A 26,760-nucleotide genomic window follows, 5' to 3' on the forward strand; every position below is an offset into this window, starting at 1 on the left:
CTGAGAAGCACTAAGCAGAGGCCTGGTCTTCTGTACATAGGGCTGGTAGAAAGTAGCAGATAGAGTCTTAGCTCTCTGCTTTCAAATGAATGCCGTCTTAAGTTTCTAAGAACCTTTCCTCCTACCTATCGTCTCTCCTCAGTCTTGTGCCTGGCTTTAAGTACTAGAGTATTTCTGTCAGCATTTATATGTGGTCTCCAGTTCTTCTTGTTATTAAAACAAAAGGCTAAGCAGAGTCCATTAGTGGGTGAATGCACACATTAGTTTCTTCATATAATGGTATATCCATACAACAAAATATCGTTAAGCATAAAATGAACAAAATATTGATATATGTTGTATCATAGATGAGTTTTAAAAATATAAATAAAATAAGCCAGATAACAGAAAGTCAAATGTGACTCCAAATAGCATATGAAATAACCAACCAATAAGTCATAAATACAGAAAGAAGCTTGGTGGTCTACAAGGGAGAGTTGGTTACAATGGGAGTGGCTGTGCAACAGGTATGGAGTTTTGCTTTGTGATAACGACAATGTTAGAGGCAATCGGCCACTATGTTTACATACCACATGCCATCAAAACATTAGGTTTTGTTAACAGTTGATTTTGTTACAAGTACTCCATCTCTATTTAAGGAAAAAAAGACAAAGGAAAACATCCCTGGACCTTTCTCAGTGGCACTTCTTCTCACTTTCCTACACTTCTCTCATACCTTCGGCTCACCCACACCCAGGCCACTGAGGCTTCTCACTGTCACCTCAGGAGACTTCAGAGAGCCCCTAACACAGACAGCAGAATCTCAGTCCAAAAGGGGTCTACCCCAGCTTCTGCACTGCACACCTCAGAGCAGCACAGCACCGACTTGGGACACCTGTTCCTGGCCAGGTCGCATTGCCAGTGTGTCCTTTTCTACCTCACCTTTGAGAGCTAAAATTTCTTTAAAATCATACTTAGCTCTCTTTGGTGCTAATTAAATTTTAATCCACAAATCCTATCTATACACACACACACAGCACAACAATAAAACTAAAAAATTTTACAAGCTAAGAACTATATTGCAAAGACTCTATACTCAAAAACGGTTTGGTTTAGTAATAAAGTAGATAGAACGGACTAATAAAACAGAAAAGGAAATTTTAAAACAGACTCAATTGAATATGAAAATTTAGTATAAAATAATAATATTTAAAACTTGTGGGAGGAGGCTCTCTTTCCAAAGGACCCTGGTTCAATCCCAGCACCACCCATTTGGTGGTTCAAGGGTGTCTGTAATCCAGTCCCAGGGGATCCAAAGCCCTCTGGTTTCCTTGAACACCAGGCACACATATGGTGTACAGACACACATGCAGGCAAAACACCCATGCACATATATTAACAAAATGAATAAATAAAATAGAAGTGAGAAAAGACTTTTAAATTTCATTTACTTATTCATGTGTGAACAGAAGCAATAAGGTTCCTCCTCTGAGGTAATGGCCATGCTGAACAGGAATGTATGTGTTCTCAAATATGCTGGAAGTAAGTAAGCCCCAGCAATTGTCCTGTCTGTGGCTCCACAGCTGGCTCGCAGGCATGTTCAGGATGTCTGCTTGTTAGTGCTGGGATCTGAAGTCCCATCCTCATGATTGCATGCAAAGAGTTAAACTGCAGAGCTATTTTTCCAGTGCTGACCAGTTGTCATTACTGTCTCCTTCACCCTCCCTCCCTCCCTCCCTCCCTCCCTCCCTCCTCCATCCCTCCTTCTTTCTTCTTCTTGCTTGTGTTTTGTTGTTGTTTTATTTTTGCTTTAGACAGTGCATCCGTGGCTATCCTAGAACTCACCCTGTAAACCAGGTTGTCCTCAAACTCAGAGATCTGCCTGCCTCTACCTCTACAAGGACTAAAAGTGTATGCTGCTACCAACCACCCAGCTGCAATAATCAGATTTTTAGTAAGCAGTGTTGAAACAACTTCATTGTTGTACTTTAAAAAAAAAAAAAGGCAACCTTTATTCCATTCTTTATGTTTGTACTGCAAAAGAAAGCCAAGACAAATCAGGATTTTAAGTATGAATAACAAAACCATCAAAAACCACAAATGAACTGCTTTACTACCTGGGAATATGCTTAGCTCTACTAATTATGATTTAAAATCCAAAAGCAATTAAAAATAAAATTGCTTACACAAAATTTAAAGAAGCAAAGATCTTTGGGAAAATATCATAAGCAGAAACAAAGACAAATGGCAAACTGGGTGAAGTATTTAGTAACACAGATAAAACTAATTGGTGACATAAGGAACTTAAAACAACTTTATTATAAATAATTGGACATGGATAGGCATTTCATAGAAAGAGAAATGGTATGTCTTTGTGATTGTTAATATTGATTATGAACTTACCAGGATCTAGAATTAGGCATGCCTGCAAAGGAGTATCTACATTAGGTCTAATGAGGCAGGAAGACATATGCAATCTTTGGCTGAACACTCTTCTTTACTCTCTGCTTCCTGCATGTGGACACCATGCAACTATCTGCCTCCAGCTCCTGTCATCTTGGTGGGAAAAGTACAGCAACTGGAACTGTTGGCCAAAACAACCATCTCCTCCTTCCTTCAGCTGCTTCTGTCAGTTGCTTTGTCATGAATACAGCCCTTTAAGAATGTGAAGGTAAAATGAAACTACAATGGGATAAGCCCTTCTTACCTACATCTGCTCTCTGGGAAACACTTCAGAAATGGCTACCTGCATACACAGGTACATGGGATACAAAAGGGCACACCTCTCAGTGGGGAATTCAAGGACATGTGATGAAACTGTTTACTGTTAACCCAGTATCTGACTTCTAGGGATTGGTTGCAAAGACAAACTGGCAAAAACCTAAATAAAGCTTGGAAGCAGATTTCCCCCAGAGCCTCCAAAGGTGAACAAAGCCTAGCTGAGTCCTTGGTTTTAGAATATGAAACACACACACACACACACACACACACACACACACACACACACACACACACACACTGCGCTTATGGTAATTGGTTTCTAGTCTGTTGTCATCAGTATAACTGCCCTGCAGAAAGCACAGGAGTGAGAGTAATGGCTGTGAGACCTGCATGGTCTGCTGCAGCATCAGGCAGGACTACGCTGCTGTGTGAGGCTTTCCTTGCCAGACTGTCTACTGGAGACGTGGGAGTAGACCGAAGGGGAACACAGTCACAGTGGAGAAGCTCCAGCACACCATCACTGTGACTTCTGCCTCACCCTCAAGCATTCCTAAGTCCTACTGTGGTTTTTTTTTTGTTGTTGTTGTTGTTTATTTTTTTTCTATCTGCTTCACTTAACTACCTTCTTTTCTAGACATTCAGACTTCGAAATGAACAGCCTTGAAAAAGAAAAGGGGAAAAAAAAAAGAAGAAAAAGAAAACAATCTTAACAAAAAGGAAGCCCTTATTTGGTACAAATTTCTTTTTAAGTTTTCCTTTTATATAAGTCTATTTCTGCAGATAATTGAGTCCAACTGTGATATTTGAATAGTTTGAGGAAAGTGCATTCTATTTTACTTGCAAAGGATGAGAACCTTTGGCCTCTTCTGTAAGATAAGCAAAATGGAAGGGCTTGCAAGATGCCCTGCTTATTTCTCTCCAAAAGGAGTCCAACCCCAGGCCTAGTCCAATTCCTATGCCCTGCAGGGAGTAGGTCTTTGTTTGGTGAGCACCTCAGGTGTGAAAGCACAGCATCTAAAACAGAAGGCAAACCAGCTACGTTCCTGAGCCCAAGACAGGAGGAACATGCAAACAAGGGGAGCTAAAAGTGCACTGTGCTTTTATCCTTCAAGTGTTGGTGCTCACTTCAAATATATGATGAGATAAATTGTGTTCTGACACTGGAGAAAGCAAGTGCTATGAGCAGACAAAGCCCCAGTGCAAAGCTCAGTTCAGTGTTCTTTCTTGCACTAGTCCACCTCCTTTTCCCAAACATGCATCCATGCCACCCTCCCTCCCACTCCCCTCCAACCGTGTTGGGACAGTACAGAATGCTCTGGCACGGCATCAGAACATCAGAAAGCCCTTTCTGTTGCTTGCTCATAACACCACCCTCTCTCTTACTGTTTCAAGGGATTTTTTTAAGTCCATACTTTCAATTACATATTTATTACTATGTGAGGTATATTTTCTCCAGGTTGCCCTACATTTAGTCCACTTGAAATCAAGTGGTTTTGTCACATCCACTTATAGCCTTACATCTTGTCACGGCTGAACTGGAATCAGAAATCCAGTCCTGGATCATCAGTTTAAACTATCGCTGGAGGGAGGGAGGTATGCCTCATAAATCAGGAGGAGCATTTGCCGCTAGGATATTAGGAAATGAGTCCACCCAGGTGCTCTTCCACGGGCAGCGTGAGCGTGTTGAAAGCACCTCTGACCTACCTTTAACAGGACTGACATATCTGTGCCTAATAAAATAGAAAACCAGAGCCACCTCCCAGCACTGACAGTGACAACAGAAGATGCAGACGCACACACAGCGCTCGGACTGCTTAAGGATGAAGTGAGGATGAGAAGACACCACTCTTTCAGTGGAGAGCACGTAGTTATGGAACATATGCCAAAAGTCAAGTACAGTCCTGACTTCTGAACAAGAAAGATAAAATATCCCCTTGGAGCGGACATTCCAATGTGGAAACAGATGATAAAGTAAAATGCACGGTGCTAAGGAGCAAAGCAATGCAACAAGAGGCGTAAATGTCAGGAAGAGACAAAGACAAGCCTAGGACCCCAGCTTCGAGGGGTCTCAAATCCAAGATCTGTTTGAGCTTTGAAACCCAATCTCCAAAAACAAAAACATTTTTTAAAGAGTGAGCTGGAAATCTGGGCACTGTGACACATGCCTGTAATCCAAACACTTGGGAGGCAAAGGAGGATCACAACTCCAGACAGCTTTGTGTACACATCAGTCAGAGCCAGACAGTGAATCTCATCTCTAAAACAAAACACTCTCATTCTCTCTCTCTCTCTCTCTCTCTCTCTCTCTCTCTCTCTCTCTCTCTCTCTCTCTCTCTCTCTCTCTGTCTCATGAGCGCGCGCACACACACACACAGGGGATGAGGCTAAGAACACAGCAATATAGCTCAGGGTTACTGCTCATGAAATAAAAGGTGAATAGGTGGAGTATAGAGAAGACTCTTATTGCAGATATGAGGGAGAAAACAGGCAGAGAGAAGAGTCCAAGCTGAACATGAACATGGCCCGCAGACTAGACTGGACCATGAGAGGAGTGAGGGAGAGGGAGAGCAAGAAAGGCGGCCTGGGCCAAGAGGCCAAGAGGGGAGCCAAGCAAACACAAGGTAGAAATGGCAAGTTTATATAGGAATGGGAAGCTGGGGGGAGGGGAGCAAAGCTCTAGGGCTGGAGAAGTTTAAGGTAGGAGGTATGGTGAGAGGAGCTGAGAAGAACCACAGGTACTGAGTAAAACCTGTCCCAGGCTTGAGACCCAACACACTGCTAACCTCACCTCATGGCCCAAGTGTCAGAACTGAGCTGGCAGCACCAGATCACCACTAACTATTAACTAGACTTGTAGCCTTGTTCTTTCCTAGTTTCCAGCTCAGAACGCACAGTGCACTTGGATGTTATGGCTTCTCTGGTATATGATAGCTTCTTAACCTTTGCTGATTGATTATGACCAGGATTGAGGAATAATGGCTGTTTTGTAGCATGACTCTTGATCTAGTTTCATTTCTGTTGTGATAAAACATCCTGACCCCACTGGGCAATGATGGTATACGCCATGCATTTAATCCTAGCATAAAACTGGTTTGGTCTACAGAGTGAGCTCCAGGACAGACAACTCTACACAGGCCACACATCTCTATCTCAAAGAAAACAAACAAACATTCTATCTAGAGATCAGTTCATAATTTGCATACTGGGCAGTCTTTGTAAGGCTGCCCTTAAACCAGTTAACTATGAGAAACTCCAAGAGGTCATCCAGGACAAACATGAAAACTGTCTCAATTCCTAGAATGCCGCACAAAGGTCCTCTTTACAGCACACCAATCTATACCCCCAAAACCCAGAGGGTAAACAACTCCTCATGACCAATTTCTTTTCCCAAAGTTTCTCCAACATTAGGGTCAAGTGTAAGAACTTGGAGAAGAGACCCCTAGCTCTACAGGCACAAGTCTTGGTACTGGCCTTCAAGGTGTACTACTGGAGAGATGAAGAAGCCTGTAAACAGAAATACCAAATCCAGTCAAGTAACTTTGGGAGGACCTGGAGTCCCTTACCATCTAAAGCTTAAGGACCATTGGGTTCCTCCTTCAAATGTCAGGAAAGTCACAGGGGCCAGGCCTGCGCTGGTAAGTCACCCCAGCTGTGTCCAAAGTGCCATCAAGAGGGATAGTGGACTGTTGACTGACATCACCATAACCCTCCTCATATGGAAAATATCAAAACCAGATCATCCTCCAGCCAACCTCTTAGGCCTGGTCATGGACAACTGAAGAGACCCAGGATTCTTGGCCTGACCACTGTCATCTCTAATAGGAAGCCCCAGGTAGTCATTACAGTATCAAGGCAACCCATCCTTCCTTTTGGACACAGGGCCATTTACTCGGTCCTGAAGGAATTTTGAGGACCCAGCTCTCCTCATTTCCCTATATTAGGATAGAGGAAAGCCTTACCGACCTCTCCAAATTCCACCACTCAGTTGCATTTTTAGGGATGTTCCTCGCCCCCATTCTTTTCTGGTGTGCCAATATATCCTATCTCCTTTTTAAGAAGGGATATTCTAGCCAAAGTGGAAGCCTCTATTTCCTTTGCTCCCAGCATTAGCCTGACCCCGAGCTTATCAGCTGCCCTTCTCCTCCCTCCTAGCTACCCAACATACTGATTCCCACACATCATTTTCTTTGCCAGTCTCCCAAGTAGATATCCAAATCTTGGACATCCCAAATGCCATTCCCCTGTAATCAAATTACAGGACCCTTTCTGACACATCACCCAAGCCCATACCAGCTTTTGCTCTAGAGCCTTAGGGAACTTAAGCCTATCATCTCTGATTTTCTAAGAAAAAAAAAAATGACTTTAACAACATTGTCTCCTTTAGTACCCCTGTTACTGCAGTTAAAAGCTCAACGGAACCTCCCACCTGGTTCAAGATCTCTGGCTCATCAACTCTGCAGTGGTCCCCATCTATCCTGTCATAGTTAACTCTTGCATATGCCTTTTCACTAACCCCTCAGGGATGGAACTCCCCTTTCTCAGCCCTGGACCTCAAGAATGAAATCTTTTCTATTCCCCTTGACATCCAGTCACAAAACTGGACTTTCATCTGGACATGCTTTCATCAGGACTGATTCTGACACCCACCTTTCTACCCAACTCACCTGGACTGTCCTACCCCAGGGATTCTGGGATAGCCCACACCTATTTGGCCTGATCTCTGACTTACTTACTACTCTATCTTCCCCCTAAATCTAAACTTACACAGCATACCGATGACCTTCTCCTCTGCAGCCCATCCCTACAGCTTATCCAAATTGACATTTCCTCTATTCTAAAGTTCTTGTCCAGCCAAGGCTATACAATCTTACTGTCTAAGGTCCAACTGTCTACCCCTCAATTCACCTCTTTGGGACTAACCATTACCACAACCCACAAAGCCATAGAAAACACCTAATCCAGTTCCTGGCAGTCCCCTCTACCGGAAAGGAGATTGTATCATTCTTTCTAATATTCCTGGATCCTTTTTTTTTTTTTCATTCCTTGCCTGGCCCCTATGTAAGGTAGCCCCTTCTCCTACTCATTACCAAGCCATTTCAGAAGCTCCAACAGGTCCTCAACAACGCCTGACACTACACCATCCACACCTAATCTATCCTTTTTCCCTTTCTATAACAGAAAAAGAAGGATATACCCTCAGGGTCTGTGGTAGTTTGAATATACTTGACCATAGAAAATGGCATTATTAGGAGGTGTGGCGTTTGTGGAGGTATAGCCTTGTTAGAGGAGGTGGGGCTTTAAGGTCTCATATATGCTTAAGTCTAGCCAGTGAGTCTGATTCACATCTTCTGGCTGCTTTTGGATCAAAATGTAGTCTGCCTAGATGCTACCATGCTTCCCACCATGATGATAATAGACTGAACCTTTGAATGTGTAAGCCAGCCCCAATTAAATGTTGTCCTTTATAAGAGTTGCCTTGGTCATAGTGTCTCTTTATAGCAATGAAACACTAAGACAGGGTCCTAGGCCACCAACTGGGACCTTCCTTTGTACCCATGGCAGACCTGTCAATAAGAATTAGACCATTCCATCCAAGCACTTTGGCAGATGCTGAGTTCCTTATTCATGAATCCAAATGGGTCACCAACCACTATGTTCTCCTCTCACAAGCTGTCTCACCTTCTAATGTATAAAAGCTTACAAAAACTACTTCTTTCCTGGGTTCTTCCTCCAGTTGGCACTAGAAAAAAATGCCCACACTTACTTTCCAATAATGGCCATCCCTCAATATCTAAACTCTTCTTCCCTGACCAAAAACAGACCATACCCCATTTCACTGCTGCACTGAAATCTTAAAGGAGCTACTGCCCCATCGCCAGAACATAGAAGTGGGCACCCTGCTTCAGGCTATCAATACCTGGTAGATAAATGGTAACTCCTTTTTATACAATGGGGCCTGAAAAGCAAGCAGTCCCATAGCATCAGAGCTGAGATGCCTGAGGTACAGCCCTCCTGCCCACACACTTATCAATAAAATGAACTAATAGTTCTCACCTGTGCCTTCCAAATGGCCCATGGACAATCCCTAAACATCTACACAGACTATAGATAAGCCTTCCACATCCTTCTGTCCCACACATCTGGAAAGAGCACCAACTACTTACAACAAAGGGAGGATCAGTAACAAACTCAGACCAAACATGGCCATGCCAAAAAAGCCTACCATCTCCCCAAAGCTATAGAAATTGTGCTCTGCCAGTCCCACAAGACTGAGGGAAATCTCTAAGGGAAATAACTGAGCCAATGAGGTGGCTAGAGCTGCAGCCCTTGAAGGCCTGTATCCATTTCACCCACCACAGGACATCCTTGTGTTATAACTCACATCTCCACTATCCCCTTCTGACACTCAAAACCTCTGTCCTATCTACTCCAGCCCTTTTGTCCTAATAGCCAAGCCTGTCTCACTTCTTTAGGATGCGTCTATAGCCTACCTCTGAGGACTTGCATGTCTTAAGGGCAATTACTGTCTCTTATAAAATCTGTCAAATGTCAGGCCCCAACTCCAGTTATCACAGCTCCCCCTTTTCTACTCACCAGGTCAGAGGCTCTCTCTCAGAACCTACTAGCAACTTGATTTTATCTACATGCCCAGATTCAAATACATTAGGTGCCTCCTAGCCTTGGAGGACACCTTCTCAGTGTGGGTAGAGGAAATACCCACCACTAACAAAAAGGCTCAGACAGTCTCTAACTTCCTCCTCCGGGAAATCATTCACCATCTTTCTCCAGTTGGACAACGGCCCTGAATTCATCTCCCATATTTCCCAAACCCTATCCAAAACCCTCAACATCCTTTGGCATTTCCATATTCCACACTATCCCTAGTACTCAGGAAAGACTGAACAAACTAACCACTCCTTAAAAAACACCCTTGTCAAACTCTCACGAGAACTTCACCTCAGGTGGGTAAAGTTCCTACTACTGGCTCTTCCTTCTCAGGCTATAGGCTCTCAGCAAGCAACCTCTTTATATCTTGCCATTTGAGCTCAGGTATAGATGATCAGTTTTGACCCCTGGTCTTTTATCTAAACCCTCGCCTCTTCCTGATCACCTACTCACCCTCTTACTTGGTCATCTCTGTTCCTCCTATGGAAATGTACTGACTACTACGGACCCCAACCATATGCCAACTCCTGTCTATCTCCAATCAACACTGGGGATCAGGACCTTCTCTCCCCTCCAGACCATCACCCCTCATCCCTTTCCCTTAAATGGCAGGGCCCCTTCAAGGTAATTCTTGTAACCTCCACAGCTACTAAGCTCGAGGGCCTCCTTCAATGGGTCTACCTATTCCACCTTTACTCCTCTGCCTTAAGACAACTTCCTTTCCTACATATCAACTCCAACAGGGCCCCACTCCTGTGAGTTTCAGGTGACACTGAGGTCACTCACCTTGTTCCCAGTTCGAGGAGACTGAGGCTTCATCCTGACAGCTGTGCTTGAATCCACTTGATTGGACACAGACATGTCCTCCAAGGTTGTAACCTCTTTAACATCCCCTCTCCTAAATAATACAGACCTATCATTTCATTCTGGGAATAACTCATACCTGTCCCTACAGCCTTTCCCATAACCTCATCAAGTAAATTTACTTCCCATTCACCAACTGCCCCAAGTTGGTGTTGCTGCAATACCCAACTGCTTTAAGGCATCCAGAACACATTTTGTAAGGACATTACATTTCTTAGACTGCAACAAAACCCCGACTCTCCCCGTCCCGCCTCAGCCCCAATGCCCTACTTGTCTGTAACACTTGGACTCTTTGTGGCACTCAAGTCTGCCACTGCCTACCCCGCTAGCTGGTCGGGAGTTTGTTTGCTAGTATTTCTCTTCCCAAAGTTGGGGATGAAACAAAAAACAAACCAAACAAAAACAACACAATTCACCTTGACCCAACTTAGAGGGAAAGGGTTGACTTTAGTTCACAGTAAGTTGGTAAATCACTCAAAAACCAAATGTGTCCCCCGCCCACCTTTAGTGACTCAACAGCAGCCACATCATCACCAGCCACCAAATATGACACATTTCCACTGTTTCCGTAAGTAGTGTAGTTTTCTCTCTACGCGCATGTGCTATGCCCCTTTAATAAAGCACGGGCCTTCACAAACTGCTCTCTTCCTTCTTTTTCCTCATTCAGAGGCAGCTTTGTATACACCCCTCCTCAATAATCTCTCATGTGAGGTCTGTTGTATGATGTCGCTTTGTGGCATTCCTTGGTACTCAATTGCTGCAAAAAAAAAAAAAAAAAAAAAAAAAAAAAAAAAAGTCCTAACACAGTATATCACTTGAGGAAAGTCAAAGTAGGGACTTGAAACAGTCTAGAGCTTGACCACAGTCAAGAGCAGAGAGATTATTGTCTGCCCAGTATTAGGTCCTACAGAAAGCTGGGACAGATGGCTAACTGAGATCTATTGACTATCAGAGTGGATGCTGACCACCAGGCTCACTGAGAATTGCAAGCACCTGTTACAGAGTCATGCTTTCACCCAGCAAACTCTTCTCACCCCACCCCCTACTCAACACCTGTCTCTACTCTACCCTCCCCTGAGCCTCAAACCCCTTCCCCCAGCTTCTCTGATTATTTTGTGATCCAGCAATTCTTCCTGGCAGCTAACATAAGCTTTCTATGTTCCCCTTGGCTCTTCTTTCTCCTCCTTGTCTCCTCTTTGTCTTCTCTCCTCCTCATCACTTCTCTTCCTCTCCTGCTTCCCCCACCCCTCCCACGGTCTGGTCTATTCTGTGGCCAGGTTCAGCCTAGATTCTTCCAGATGTCTCTGGATGTGTGCTCCCTCATACCTACAATAAAATTTCCTTGACCTTGCCCAGGAGTGGGCGTGTCCTCACGTTCACTGACTCCCCAATCAGCTTTCTCTCTTATTTATTAGCCCTGGACCCAAAACCAAAGCCTGGTACTGCATACTTTCACCTGGGTCAGCCCACATCAATGAGAAAATCAAGAAATTTCTCCATAGTCATGTCCACAATCTAGCCCGATCTAAACAATTCCTAATTGAGATTCTCTTAGCTACTTCTAGGCTCTGTCAAGTTGATAAAACTAACTTCCAAGGGGCTAGAGAGCTGGCTCAGTGGTTAAGAGGATGGCTGCTCTTCCTGAAGACCCAGACTCAATTCCAAGCACCCACATAGTGACTTACAACTCCTGTAACTCTAGTCACTGGAGAGCCAATGGCCTCTTCTGGCCTCTGCAGGAATGTTGCAAACATATGATGCACAGACATGCACAAAGACAAAACATCACACATATAATTAATTTTAATTTTTTTAGAAACTACTGAACTCCTTTGGTATATCTGATACTTATCCATGATTTCTGTCACTGGCTTTGAAAAAGCATGTCATAGAAGTAGAGTCCTCATTCTGTTATAACTGCCTAACAATACTATTGATGTCACCATTGGTCTCTTGGTATTCTTGATGCAAATAGTAGTTACCAAGTTTCTAAGGTTCAGAGTCACTATTATTTCCATTTCTCAAACCTGTTTGTGGAGAGAGTCTTTAGTCCAGCTGACTCAAGAAGATTCAAAGCTCCACCTCCTGGAAGGTAGAATATCAGACTATATATAAGTGAGATTTCCACTTCAAAGGTCGTTTATCCTTCACTTACTTATTCAATTGGTTATTGGAGTTTAGATTATAAACATTTCTTTTATACTTTGGATTATAATCCAATACTGCATATGTCTTAAGAATGTTCCTGATGAGGTAGTAGTGATATGTGGCCTTTATTTCCAGAATTCAGGAGACAGGAAAGCAGAGGCAGGAGGATCACAAGTCTGAGACCAGCCTAGATCACATAGTAAGTTTCAGACCTGCCTCAGCTACATAGCAAGACCTTATTTAGGAGAAAGGAATAAAAGCTCCCCCAAACGCTGTCAGCCTGGTCCCCAGTAGGAGTGCTGAGATAGTGAGATCTCTATGATTGCTGGCCGATTAAGGAGTTGATATTGTTTTCTTGGGATCCTAGTTAGATGGTTGCTAGAAAAGTACAGGACTGCCCCTTTCTGCTCCCTGATCTCCTGTCTTGCCATAGGGCCTCTCCCACTCACAGCTGCTTCAATCCTTCACGAGGTCTTTGCCAGAACAGAGCCAATGTCAAAGCAATGGCCTTGGACTTCCAAAACTACAAGCCTACACTGTTTTTGGTTTTTATTTATTTATTTATTTTTAGCTTGCATGTCTTAATACAGGGTCTCAAGAAGCCCAGAGTGGCTCCAAATTTGCATTGTAGAGCAAGGAAAGATTGCCTTAAATTCCCAGTCTCCTCCCTCCACCTATAATGTGCTATGATTATAGACATGTACAACCATGCCTGCTTAAACTTCTTTCTTAAAAATAAGCTTCTTTCAAAAGATTTCCCTTCCGCTACATTTTATCTTATGGAGGAGGTGTGTGCATGCTACAGTATTACAGTGTCATGTGCAGACCACAAGACAACCTGCATGAATCAATTCTTTCTTTCTATCGTGTGTGTCCTGGAAATCAAACTGACTTCATCAGCTTGGTGGCATTCTTCTTTACCCAGGCCAGGGAAGGGCTGACTCTGTAAGAAGGAGCATTAAGGGTAGTTTTCAGCACAGGAAGATACAGCAACAGCATCACCGGCTCCTGTGCTGAGAACCAACTGTTGGCAATAGGGGAAGGAGGAGGGCAGATTGGAATCTACCATAATAAGCGGTAAGAGATGATGGTATCTATTTAGAGGGATTAGAATCAGTCAAATTTGGGATGTATTTTGAAGATAGTTTTCAGGATTTGCTGTCAGAAGTTAGAGAAGGAAGAAAGAATGGCTGCAGAACTTCTAATGTAAGTAATTCAAAGAATGGAGAGTTGCAATTAACTGAAGTGGGGAAGTTACAGGAATTCAGCTACAGAAACAATAAATTTTAATCACACAGTCAAGTAGAAATTGTCTAGTAGGCAGGGGGATCTCGAGTTCAGAGAAATCAGGCTTAAAGATTTGAAGATAAATAAATAAGTTGAAAGTCATCCATGTATAGACATAAAGCCACTAGGCTAGCCGAGCTCACCAAGGACACAGTATGAACAGATAAAGGTAGAGAAAGTACAAGGCTGGGCCTGGAGGCACTGTGGTAGGCACTGGGAGAAACTGAAGCTTTAATCAAAGGCAAAGTTGGAGCTTTCTTCTCACTATATATATCAACTATAGCTATGGATTCTGTAAGTCTGCCTGCTTCCCACGTGCATCTTTAACTCTCTCTGCTCCCATAATGCAGCTGGCAGTCATTACTAAACAATCCCTACTGCCATCACCCACGCAGAAACCCGCCGTCCCACTTCAGCAAATCCCAGCTATTTTTAGGCCACAACTATTGTCCTATCTTCTCTCTGAAATTTATCTAGTACAATGAGCTTCCTTTCCAAAACAGTGCTAAAATGCCTATGATGAACCCTATGGAATTTTGTGTCTATATGTCACTTAGTACCCTATATGGCAAGTGAACTTTACCTAAAACGAGAGGAGGGAGGGAGAAAGGGAGAGAGAGAGAGAAGGAAGGGAGGAGGGAAGAGAAGGAGGAAGAGAAAAACAGCCTTCTCTGTGCCATCATCCTCCCTCCCTCAACCGCAGCCTTGGTTAGTTCTTGCCACATCGTGAGTGCTCACAAAAGAGGAGGCTCATGTCAAGTCTGTAATCCGGACATGGAAAGCTGTATGTGGCAGGGGCCTTGTTCATACCTCGCCTCTGTCTGAACCGAGAGAGACTCGTGACCAATCACTCAATAACTGTTTACAGACTAATAGGTTGATGATAATGTCTCTGTCCCTGGGGTCATTATGTATGTTTTGCACTTGCTACCCTGACTCACTGGAAGCTAGCTGTTTCCCAGTAAAACCAGAACAACCCAGGGACCATAGAGAGACTATATCCCAAGGAGTCTGATGTGTAATGCAGAACAGGCTGAGAAATTCCCAAAACCTCATGTGTGCCTAATGCACACATAGCTCTGAAAAATGCTACCCTGCTGAGATACCAGCCCCCAAATCGGAAAATACAAGTGCTTCTACTTTTGTATACCCTTTTCTAAGAACTTAGAGAATATGAAGATATATATAAGAATGGTCACTGAAGAATTACTTACAAGGTGAAAAGCTGGAAGCTACCCACCATCAAAAATCAATAATCAATTCAGTATAATTTATGTTGAATTAAATGCGTCCCAGCACTCTTGTCATTTATGACCACCTGTAACTCCAGGCCCAGAGAACTTGACATCCTCTGCTGGCTTCCTCAGATAACCACACACAGATGGTATGTGTGTGCACGTGCAGGCTGGCACTTAATCCCAGCACTTGGGAGACAGAGGCAGGTGGATCTCTGAGTTCAAGCCCAGCCTGTTCTACAGAGGGAGTTTTAGGACAGCCAGGACCACACAGAGAAACCCCATCTCAAAATAAACCAACAAACAAATGAACAAACAGAAAACTTCTCTCTCACTCTCACATTATTACATTTATTTATTTATGTGGAGCTGCTAGTCCATGGCCTAGGTTAGAGGAAACTTGCAGGAGCTGGTTCTACCATATGGATTACAGGAACTGAACTCAGATTATCAGGCTTGTCACCAAGAGCATTAACCTACTAAGCATTCTCACCAGCCCTTGTTTTGTTATTCATTTATTCATTCACTCATTCGTTTATTCAGAAGTAGAATCTCATGTAACCCAGACTGGCATGCAACTCATCATGTAGATGAGGATGGCCTTGAACTTCCAATCCTTGTTGGTGCTGAGATGACAGGTATACATCATCACACCCAGTCTATGTACTGCTAAGGATTAAACCCAGGGCTATCCATATGAAGTAAGCACTCAACTGAGTTCCAGCTCTAACCCCCTGCTTTCTTCTTTTCTTCCTTCTTTGATTTTTCTTTCTTCCTACCTTCCTTCCTTCTTCTCTCTTTTTTCTTTTCTTTCTCCTCTTCTTTTTTTTTTTTTTTTTTTTTTGGTAAAACAAGATCTTGCTTTGTAGCCCAGGATGGCTAGGAGCTTACTATGTAGCTAGACCAGGCTGCTGTCACACTCATGAATGATCCTCTGGCAGCCTCCCAGGTACCAAGATTAGATAGATGTCATCAAGTTTGGCTTAAACCGCTCTTCATCCATGAAAGGAAGGCGCCAGCCTTACAACAGTAAGCTCAGAATGGGAGAACGCTGTAAACACACTGAAGCAACAGTGCCAAAGTGTTCACTTACAGTTGTACAGTAGGACTTGGGCAATTTTGCTGTTGTTTTGTTAAGTTTCCCTTGTGTTTTTCTGTTTTCTAAGTTTTCTGCTTTGAATACTTCCTACTTTTTCCTCACTGGGGGTGGGAGAGTCATTTTAAGAAACAAACATATAAGAGCCAAGTTTTCAACTCTCTAGGTATCCAACTGCCAAGAGGCTCCTACTTCACGTATAAAATGCAAGAATCCTAAGACTTGGCCCCAACACAGCCCCCTCCCACAGCTCCCTCCTTACCCCTCTGCCCTCCCCACACACTGCTACAACCAAGACAGAAGCAACTGGTGAATCTCCAGGACTAGCTCCTGATGGGCAAGATCCTCGGACCTGTGGCATTGAACTCTGATACCCTGCACACACATAATCATATACCCTAGTGGCAAATACACAGGGAGGGGAAGAAGGTGCCACAAACAGACGGCAGGTATCACTAGTACAACTGCCCCACTCAACGCCTCTCTGCCCAGTAACTAGGATTGGGCCCTTCTTTTCTACCTCCTAGGTATCACAAAGACACCCTAGAAGCTTAGGCTAGATTAATGCTGACCCTGTGACCACGGCATTCATCCTTTGCCTCTTTTTCTTTCTCCCTCTTCTAAACAGGTGATCTTGCCTTTCAGTCAGTATAATGCACTGCACTGAACCAGGGTGCAGTCTACAGAGAATCACTGAGAGAATGCATTTGAATAATAAACCCAGAACAAGCCAATGCCTTAGAGAACAAATGCCTTGGTATAGTACCTACAATTTAGAACCTCATTTCGCTGCCTAATGTAGTCGTTGGAGACATTAGGCTAATTTTTGCTAGGAGAATCCAGCAACACAGCAGTACTAAAGACGGACACAGAGGACTGTATTCTGCTCAGTGATAGAGTGTAAAAATGAAATTAGACATATTTCACTCCTGGTGCAGAGAAAAGCAAGTCCCCACTCCCATCCCCCAAGTCACTACCAGCCATGTTTAGAATGAAAAACACAGTAATTCATATGGGAGGGAGTATAGGCATTATATCAAGGAAGGGAAGAGCCTCCCGTGAGCACTTATGAATATCTGGAAAGTTAATGTCAAAGGACATTCAGTAACTGTGTTCCTAGAACACAGTGTCATTGCCGAGCAACACTTACTGCAGGGCTAGGAAGGCTCCAGAACCTGGAGCAAGTCAGTTAGCTGAGTCCAGAAATCCTCAGAAAGAATTGAAAGAAATCCTACAGAAGCCAGTATGGAGGAGAAACATTCAGTTTGGTATATTCGGGTGCTGACCTAAACCACACACATGTGGTTTTAACAGGAGCTTGCCAGTAACTCCACTGAAAAATACCTCAGTTGGTCCTGCAGCAAAGGAACTCACATACAGGGAAAACCCAGTATCAGCAGCAACTCACATCTAACACAAGGCCTCAATGACCTTGCCATGTCAACAGTGTGAGAAAAACAAGGACACTGGAAATCAGACACTGGCAGTGGCTGGTGGTAAGACTGTCACATTTTGTTTGAACAGGTTCCCAAGTGGGCCAAAGCATTCTGCTACGCTGCCACTGCACTTAACATAACACGTGATGAGCACGTGAATAAATACCTCCAGACTTCAGCTGTTAACTTTAGTCCACCAACGAAACCCCAAAGATAAATGAAACTGTCCAACTACTAGAAGACAGTCCTGGCTGAAGAGAACCTGCTGGGGAGGGGAGCAAAGGAAACAAAGAGCTGGGTCCCCCAGACTCACCCAAGAGGCATATGCAATAAAGGGAGTGAGTGACACGGAGATGAAAGGTAGGACTTGCTCTTCACACACATGTCTGCACGGCAGCCATCATCACCGTGTGGGCAACCACTGAGTCATGTTACGAGTTTTCTTTTTCTAAACAACATGTGAAAGATTTCTCCATTTCAGGGAGAGATTGGGAGAAGGTGATGAGAACAAAGTGGTAGTCTGTGATGGGAAGAACACACTTCATTCTGTTAGAGGAACCTCCGAAAAAGACAGGGAATCCAGCAGGAAGGAGCTGTGTAAGTGGGGGGTAGGGCAGCTGTGGCTTTGAATGGAGGAAAAATACCACTGCTCTGAGACTGCATCATTGCAATGTGATAATTTCCCTCTAAGAAGCAAATCTTCCCATAACTATAAATCAATCCCTCACTGCAATTTTAGAAATATACTTCCCTCCCCATCCCCCCAAATCAGCTATTACCAGAAACTCTAAATGTTCAGCACCAGAAGTATAATTAGGGGAGATTCTAAACGGTGCCCTGAGGCAGGTCATACAAAAACAGGGTAGATAGGAGTTATATACACTTAAGAAGCTCATTTAGGGAATGGGTTGTGCATAATGCATGCAGGCCCTGGAGTAGAGACTCTCCCTCCCGACAGCCTGCTCTGAGGCATGCTAGAAGTCGCAACATTAGCAGATGGCTGCCCCAGTGGCGATTGTGCATGCTCCAATGGCCACCTCTTCCTGTCCACCCTTGAGCTCAGGCTCTACTCCCACAAGGAACTGGGAGTGCTAGTAGACATTAACACCAAAGAACAGTGCCTCTCCCTGGGGAAAGTAAACATTTCCATCAGAAGGCAGAACCAGCAGAGGCAATTTTTCTCTGTGCTGGGAAAAGGAGCTGCAAACATAAAGTTGCTCATTCAAAAGAGACAGATGATCTCTGCAAGCCAAGCAGTGCCAAACCGTCTGTAAAGGGTTTGCACATCCATCAGCACAAGTGTCTGTGGGCGGAGGAAGAGGCAACAGCAAAGAAAACCATCTCAGGGCTCTGGCCTCAGAAGCCCAGGAGACGGGTTAGTCAGTCTTCCTCCAGTGGGCTCTAGCTTGAGCTAAGACACAAGAAAAAGGTTGATTTTCCGTGGATTCTCTCTTCTATCACAGGCATTTCCAGCTCCCCAGCCCCTACCCCAATCCTGTCCCTTAAAGCTCTGAATTCAGTTTGAGGAGGAGGAAAGATGCATTTTGAGCTAGGTACTTTTCTCTTGCACCAGTATCCCCCTTTTAGCTTTCTTTTAGTCACATGTAAGAAAAAGAGAAATAACAGCTCAGTAGTCTTATGCCTAAAATAACCAATACAGAAATAGAGTTTATGAACTCCCCCATAATACAATACATAATTCAGAGCCCAGTCATTTGTCATAGTATTGAGTAATCCACATGCATCCCAAGGGTCTGACAATAAAATCTGAAAATCAATAGCAGAAAGCAGAACACCTCAGCTACTCAGTTAAAATACAAAGAACAATTTTTAGCATTGATTTTTTTTAACTTAGAAAATATGAGCTGCTGTTGGTAAATACTTGTAAGGGAGTTACAGGCTAGAGCAGATATATATATTCCATACCTCCTGACAGCTAACTTCAAAGAAAAATAAAAGGTAAAAGACTCACATTCTCCCAATGATAATAATGGCGTTCTTCTACACGCCCTGCTATTAGTGTGACAGAGATGGCCACATCAGTCTTAAGAAGAGCACATGTAGCTTCTGCACTCGAGAAAAGCAACAAAACACCTGCTTTGTGCAAGAGCAAGGCACTTAAAACAGGAAAGAAAATAATAAATTATTGCAAAGCTGGGTTTAAACTTATCTTTCTTCTGGATGATCAAACAGTGAGCGTGGGGGTAGGAACTGCAATCTGCAAACATATTGCCATAGTGACTGGGTGCTCAGATAGAGGGATAAAACGGGCAGAATTCAAATTATATCAAGGAACTGAGACGAGTGCCCTGATCACTCAGATCTGCAGAGTTCTAACACTAAGTGAATGCCCTCCTCACCAGCTGATGTGTGGCACTGCTATCAGACCAGACCGAGGTAGCTGTCTGCACTGATAGCTGACTAATCACCTGCCTAGAGTAGCCATCTCCTAAGGATACAGGAGATGCACAGGCACAAAAGAGGCTGGTAATGGCCCTTTACTAAGAGCTCTCACTCTGCCGTGGGGAAGGAGAAGTCATTTGCTATACTAGGGACAGGGCTATATTGTGATCAGTTTCCTATTTACCAAATAGGTCTCCTAGGCATGTACTTACTGTACTTAACCTTTTTATTCTGAATTAATTTCAGACTTCCAGAAAAGTAGCAGAAAAACAAAAGATAGAGTTATCACATACCCTTCTCCGGATTCCCCTGGTGGTAGTATCTTATATAACTCTAAATCAATTACCAAAACTAAGAAATTAGCACTTATTTGGATTTCACCAATTATCCATTTTTTTTTCTCTCCCAGAATGTAATCTAAGATACAGCACTGTATTTGATTTTGTCTGCTTAGCATCCTCCAGCCTGTGACAGTTCTCAGTGTCTGCCACCTTGTAAGATTTATATTTATTTGTATGTGTATGAGTCTGTGTGAATGTATGCCTCTCCATGTGTGCAGGTAGACATGCTTGTACATGCACATTTATCAGAAGAGGGCACTGGATCCTCAGAACTTGTGTTACAGACATCTGTGGGATGCTTGGCTTGTCATGCAAGTGATGGGATCTGAACTCAAGTCTTCATGATTGCTCAGCAAGCTTCCTAATGCTGGGCCATCTTCAGCGCCCCCCCCCCACTTGTTTTGTTTTGTTTCCAAGACAGGATCTCACTATGTAACCCTGGCTGTCCTGGAACTCAGTGTGTAGACCTGGTTAACCTCAAACTGCCTGCCTCTGCCTCCTGAGTGCTGGGATTAAAGATGAATGGCACTATGCCTTCCTCACATTTGACTTTCTTGACCCACACACCTCAATGTCATTCTTGCCTTGAAGAGTACTAGTCAGCTATTTTCAGACTGTACCATTTTAGAATCTTATTATACAGTGTTGAACCAGGCAAGTGCTGTATCATTGAGCTACCCCTTCAGCCCTTGCCTCAGTTTTGATTTGTCCGGTATCTACCCAATTTTAATGCAAGAGAAACAAGAGAAGATAATATTTGTTTTGGAAATATTAAGCATTTACTATAATGCAATCTTCATATTATTCTCTCAATAAATGTTAGTTAGTTTTTAACTCTATTTTATAGATGGGCATTTTTTCTATTAAAACTATTTATTTTTCTGTATATAGGGGGAGGTACATGAATTTATGTGTACCACACACATACAGGTTCCCACAGAAGCAAAAAAAAAAAAAAAATGGTGTAGGAAACCCTCAAAATGGAGTTATAGGAAGTTCTGAACTACCTGATGTGGGTGCTAAGAACTGAACTTAAGAGTTTTCTGCAAGAACAGTTAAGTGCTCTTAACTGCTGAGCAATCTCCTCCACCACCAGACTCCTTTTTAATGAGAAAATATTTCATTACATATTTGATTAAATCTTGGCGAATTAAGTAACTTGCCCAAGGCTACACAACTATAAAGACGTGGGTCAAAGTATGAACCTAGGCAGGCTGTGACATTCAGGGCACTGCAACAACAAGCAACTGCAACAACTCTTCCAGGCTCTGCCCTCTCGTCACTCCTTCTCTAAAGAGCTTGAAGAACTGGGGGGGGGGGGGGGGCATTGTTAGGTTTGTATTTTATAAGACTTATATTTTATAAGACCTTTGCAAATATATAGAGCCAGGGAAGTCACAGGGTTTAAAAATGAAATACACTGGAGAGATGGTTCAGCACTTAAAGGGCTCTTGGGGCTTTGGCAGGGAACCCTGATTCCATTCCCAGTATCTACACCGGGCAGCACATAACCTCCGGACCTTGTGTCAGGAGATCCAACACCCATTTCTAGCTGCCCCCAGGCACTTTGTATACACACGATGCACATACATACAGTCAGGCACATACTCACACATACAATTAAAACAACTGCTTTAAAAGAAAAAGAACCGCCCCTGGGATTATTGGTTCCTGAGTCATACCCAGAATAACTAGTGATAAGCAACCCAGACTGGTGCCCCCTCTTCAGCCTGAGGGTCTTTCAGGCTGAGTGCATAGCATTCATACAGCACAGAACAGCAGATGTGCATCAAGGGACCTGGCCACAGGAGACAGACTAGAAAATACTCCAGCTACACTTCAAGATTTGTTTTTAATGCTCTGACTTTAGATCACTCAGTTCCACAGACTTGACTTTCCCCAAATCCCCTCTGTGGCAATGCTAATGTGGCTTTGCTCTCATTCTGACTGATCAGTGAAGTACATGGCAGGAAGGACTGGCTTGGAAGTCATTTCTTTGATGCTAAGAGAATTGAGAAAATATTTCCTCAGCTACATACACCCCATCTATCCATCCCTGCCACCTGCCACTCAGCTGCAGGTAGAGACCATTATAGCAAGGCAGGAAAGGAGACAACAAAGGCAGGCTATGAGGGGAAAGGAAGACAAGCTGGGAGCATGAAAACCAGAGCAGGACTGAGATGGCTCACTTGCCAAAGTTCTTGTTGCACAAGTATGAGGCCTGAGTTCAGACCCCCTGGCCCCTCATAAAAAAAATAATGAATGGTGATAACTATAATCCCAGTGCTAGAGTAGCAAAGGCAAGCAATTCCTATTCACTGTCACTCTGGCCATTAGTGAACCCCATGTTTATGAGAGACCCTGTCTCAAAAGCTCAAGTAGAGAGCTGAAGGTAAGAGTGCTTGTTGCACAAGCATGAGGTTCCGAGCTCAAACGGCCATGTGTAAGCCTTCAACCCCAGGACTCGGGACGCACACAAGAACACTGCTGGGGTTTACTGGCTACCGTCTAACTCCAGGGCCGAGACTGGTAGAGCAGGACACCCGACATCCTCTGGCCCCCACATATACACCACATGCTCACATGCACATACACACACACACACACACACACACACACACACACACACATACACACAAATAAGGTAGGAGGAGCAACTAAGGAGGACACCAACTCTGGCTTCCACACACATTCCTAAACCTGTGCAGACACACACACCATATGCACACAAACTGTCACCGTGAAACCAAAACACTGACTGACTGGCTTAATCACAGTCAGATAAAAGTTTTAAAATAGGTGGGGAAAGTCCTAGATTTGAAGCCAAACAACTCTAATCACCCTGCAGAGAGAACCACCTAGCCCACTGTGGGATCATCTGGTTCTAACCCCAAGATCTAATCCAGAAAACAAAGGAGGACAGGCAGCCTGAGCAGCGTAGCGTCTACCTGGACAGCTGCTCCTTCACACCCACAGCCTCCAAATGTCACGTTACTTTGTTCTCAAGGGGTCCTCAGCAGATATTGTCTTAGGGTATCTCTCCACTGGCTGTTTGTTTGTTTGTTTGTTTTGCTTGTTTATTTGGATGCTGTTTTGAGACAGACTCATAAGGTCCAGGCTGGCCCTGTGCTCCCGCTCACTACACATACATGGCTGAGAGTGAATAAAATACACAGTACACAAAAAAACTTAACACAGGGGTGGGGGGGAATCAAGAAAAAAAGCAAAGGACATTTTTCTTCTCTACCCAACTGCTAGACCAGAATTCCTGTATCTTCTTAACTCTCAGCCACGAGAGATAGTAAACAACTTCTGCTCTGCTATCTACAGCAGAGTTGGCAAAAGAAGATGTGAAACCAGAGCAGGTGAATAAAGATGTTCTGGAAACATGGAGGCTGTTGCTAGGCCCAGGAGATTTCTTTCTTTCCATGCTCCTGGGGTGGGGATGGACTATTACAAATATGCCCTATTACTATTTCATAAGCGCTCACCTCTGCCCCGATAAACTAATTACAGCCACAGATAATCAAATTTCAAATTTTTTAATCCAAAGAAATAGTTCCCATCTTTTAAACAACACCATTACACAAAATATAAACATACTTTTCTGGGAATTTAAAAATATTAAGTAAAGTTCAATTTTTGGTTTGCCCAAATTAACATAGTATGGGAAATAAACGAGTATTGGCAGATGTGAGCCTATGAGCAACAACAGGGAAAGCCTTGACATGCGCAGAAGCACAATCAGCACAGCTCCCACTGTTCTGTGTCACTGCCATCCTTTCTAGGCATACTGTAAAAACAGCGGCTAGCAGGGTATCCCATGGACACCTCCTATCTTTAGAAAAGGGACAATGGAGCTACCTCCAGTCTGCTGCCTCTGCCTTGTGAGTGCTGGGATCAGTGTTACCACCACTGCCCTGCCCAGCCTAAATTGTACATCCTTCTGCACTAAATCTTTCCCAACACATACCAAAATCTCTCTTCTCAAAGTATCACTGACTGTGCCTTTGGGAAGTCTCTTCTTCAAACACTGTTATGTTAGTTAGCAGAGATCCTCTTCCCTGTCTAGGGGTCGGTCCTCTCTACACCATAAGCTCATAGAGACAAGCTTCTGCTATGTTTCCATAGAGTTCCTACATGTGTTCTGTAAAAACTAAGCAAGCAAGAAGTTCTAGAAAAGGGTTTCTCATTCGACTCCAGACCAGCCCTTGAAAGCTATCCTAAGCCCTGAGTACTCACCTTGGAGATGGATCAAGATACCTCACCAGAATGGTGAGGCCACACTAGAGAAAGAAAAGCAGTTGGAGCTACACAGATTTTCTAAACAGAAACAAAGTCCTTGGCATGAAGGCTGACGCTGGTATTGACAGCTAGTTCTTGCTAATCCCTGCTCAATCTAAGGTTTTCATCTTGCCCATTTTGGGAGGTGACCTTTGAAAGCTGAGGCTGTGCCACTCTGGTAAGTACTCTTGGTAAACCTTGGGGAGAACAGGTGGCTAAAAGCAGAGGAAGGGAGGGGAGGGGCCACTGCAAAAGCACTGGGCACACAGATACTTGTTGAAGAGAGGCAGTCCAGCAGCTGCTGTCTATCACACTCTAGGTCACAGATCACACCCTGGACCCCAGACTGTCCTATCTAGGTAATAAAACCAAATCCTGGCAGACATGTTCTGGTGGCACTGCAGAGCTCAGCCAACAGTACAGAGAACCCTCAGCCTTGGCAGTACCCGCAGTGGAGGTAGCAAGTCTTAGTGTCTAGGCCTCAGCCTGTTAAGTTTGGGGTAGGGCTCAGATTTGCTGAGGGGCAGGATAGCTATCTAGGCAGGCTAGAAAAGAAACTTACCATCAAGAGAAATGAGACCTTTCTGAAATTTAAAAAAAAAAAATCTAAAATGTCCTCGTAGCCTGTACCTTGAGATTTATAAGTTTATTAGGTATAGTTAAAATCTGTAAAATCACGAGGTAATGGTTGTGCATGCCTTTAATCCTAGCACTTGGGAGACAGAGGCAGGTGGATTTCTGAGTTTGAAGCCAGCCTGGTCTGCAAATTAAGTTCCAGGAGAAACTGGGTCTCAAAACACAAAAAAAAAAAAAAACAAAAACAAAAAAACAAACAAAAGTGCTATAACAAAAGTTGACTTAAAACTTATTAAGACAGGGTAGATAATTAGAGATTTATACATAGGTAATCTTACCATTCAGGCTGTAAAACTCAGCACATAGCACCATCAAACAAAAACAAAAAACGCCTAGTCCATCAAAGACCATGGTTCTGGGAAAGTCTCCAAATATACCAACCTTGCTTTTTAACTCCTATAGTTTTGCTTCTAGTTAGCAAAATGTGTCAACCCAAACATGGGTTTATGCTTAGAAGCTCACCCTGAGAAAAGCTGGGCAGACACTGACTTTAAAATATATGTCTAAATGGGGTACTCTTAATCCCAGCACACAGAGGCAGGCAGATCTCTAAGTTTGGGGCCAGCCTGGTCTACATAGTGAGTCTCAGGCAGCCAGGGATACACAGAGAAACCTTGTCTCAAAAAAAAAAAAAAAAAGAAAGAAAAGAAAAACAAAAACATTTAATGAAATGGGGTACAGAGCTAAACAAATCATTTTCAGTTGAGGAACACCGAATAGCCGAGAAACATCTGAGAAAGTGCTTGACATCCTTAGCCATCAGGGAAATGCAAATCAAAACAACCCTAAGATTCCACCTCACACCAGTCAGATTGGCCAAGATCCAAAACTCAGATGACAGCAGATGCTGGCGAGGCTGCGGAGAAAGAGGAACACTTCTCCACTGTTGGTGGGGTTGCAAGCTAATACAACCACTCTGGAAATCTGTCTGGCAATACCTCAGAAAATTGGATATAGTACTACCTGAAGACCCAGCTATTCCACTTCTGGGCATATACCCCAGAGACACTTTAATACACAACAAAGATATATGCACCACAATGTTCATAGCGGCTCTATTTATAATAGCCAGAAGCTGGAAGGAACCCAGATGTCCTTCAGAAGACGAATGGATACAAAAATTGTGGTACATATACACAATGGAATACTACTCAGCCACCAGAAACAATGACTTAACCAAATTCTTAAGAAAATGGCTGCATCTAGAGAAGATCATCCTGAGTGAGATAACCCAGTCACAAAAGAACAGACATAATATGCAGTCACTGATAGTGGGATGCTAACCCCAGAGGCTTGCACTCCCCCAGAAACAACTCACAGACTGTATGAAGTCGAAGAAATAAAGAAAACAAAAAAAATATACATATATTCACAAAACAAGAAGACTTTGACTATTTCCATGTTGCGTTTTGTTTTGCATGTACTTTACGCTTATTGCAACTAGTAGGTTTTCAATGCATACTGTCAAGCCCTTGAAAAAAATCAAGTACTGACTAAAAAACATATTCACATGGTTTTATGTAAAATTTATTTTAATGTCTGAAAAAACAGTACTGACAAAAATGTATAATTTTAAGCAAAAAATGTTTAAAATCTGTACATTTATCTTTGTTTTGCAAAATAAAGTCGTTTAAAAAAAAACATTTAATGAAAAACACTCCCTA

The 26,760-nt window shown here is 43.4% G+C and overlaps 1 protein-coding gene across 3 annotated transcripts in view; it reads right to left on the bottom strand.

Annotated features, from left to right (window-relative positions):
• The window catches only part of SIL1 (SIL1 nucleotide exchange factor), a 223,726-nt gene that overhangs the window by 111,254 nt on the left and 85,712 nt on the right, over positions 1-26,760 (bottom strand). The window contains exon 1 of one of the 3 annotated variants that reach the window (XM_080920462.1): positions 24,419-24,521. The exons of the other annotated variants lie outside the window; for them this stretch is intronic. The gene's annotated coding sequence lies outside the window, so the exon portion shown is untranslated. Of the gene's footprint in view, positions 1-24,418; positions 24,522-26,760 lie in introns of those variants that run through there. 3 annotated transcript variants of the gene reach the window in all.

This window comes from Micromys minutus (genome assembly GCF_963924665.1).
Source record: "Micromys minutus genome assembly, chromosome: 8".
Taxonomy (NCBI): Eukaryota; Metazoa; Chordata; class Mammalia; order Rodentia; family Muridae; genus Micromys; species Micromys minutus.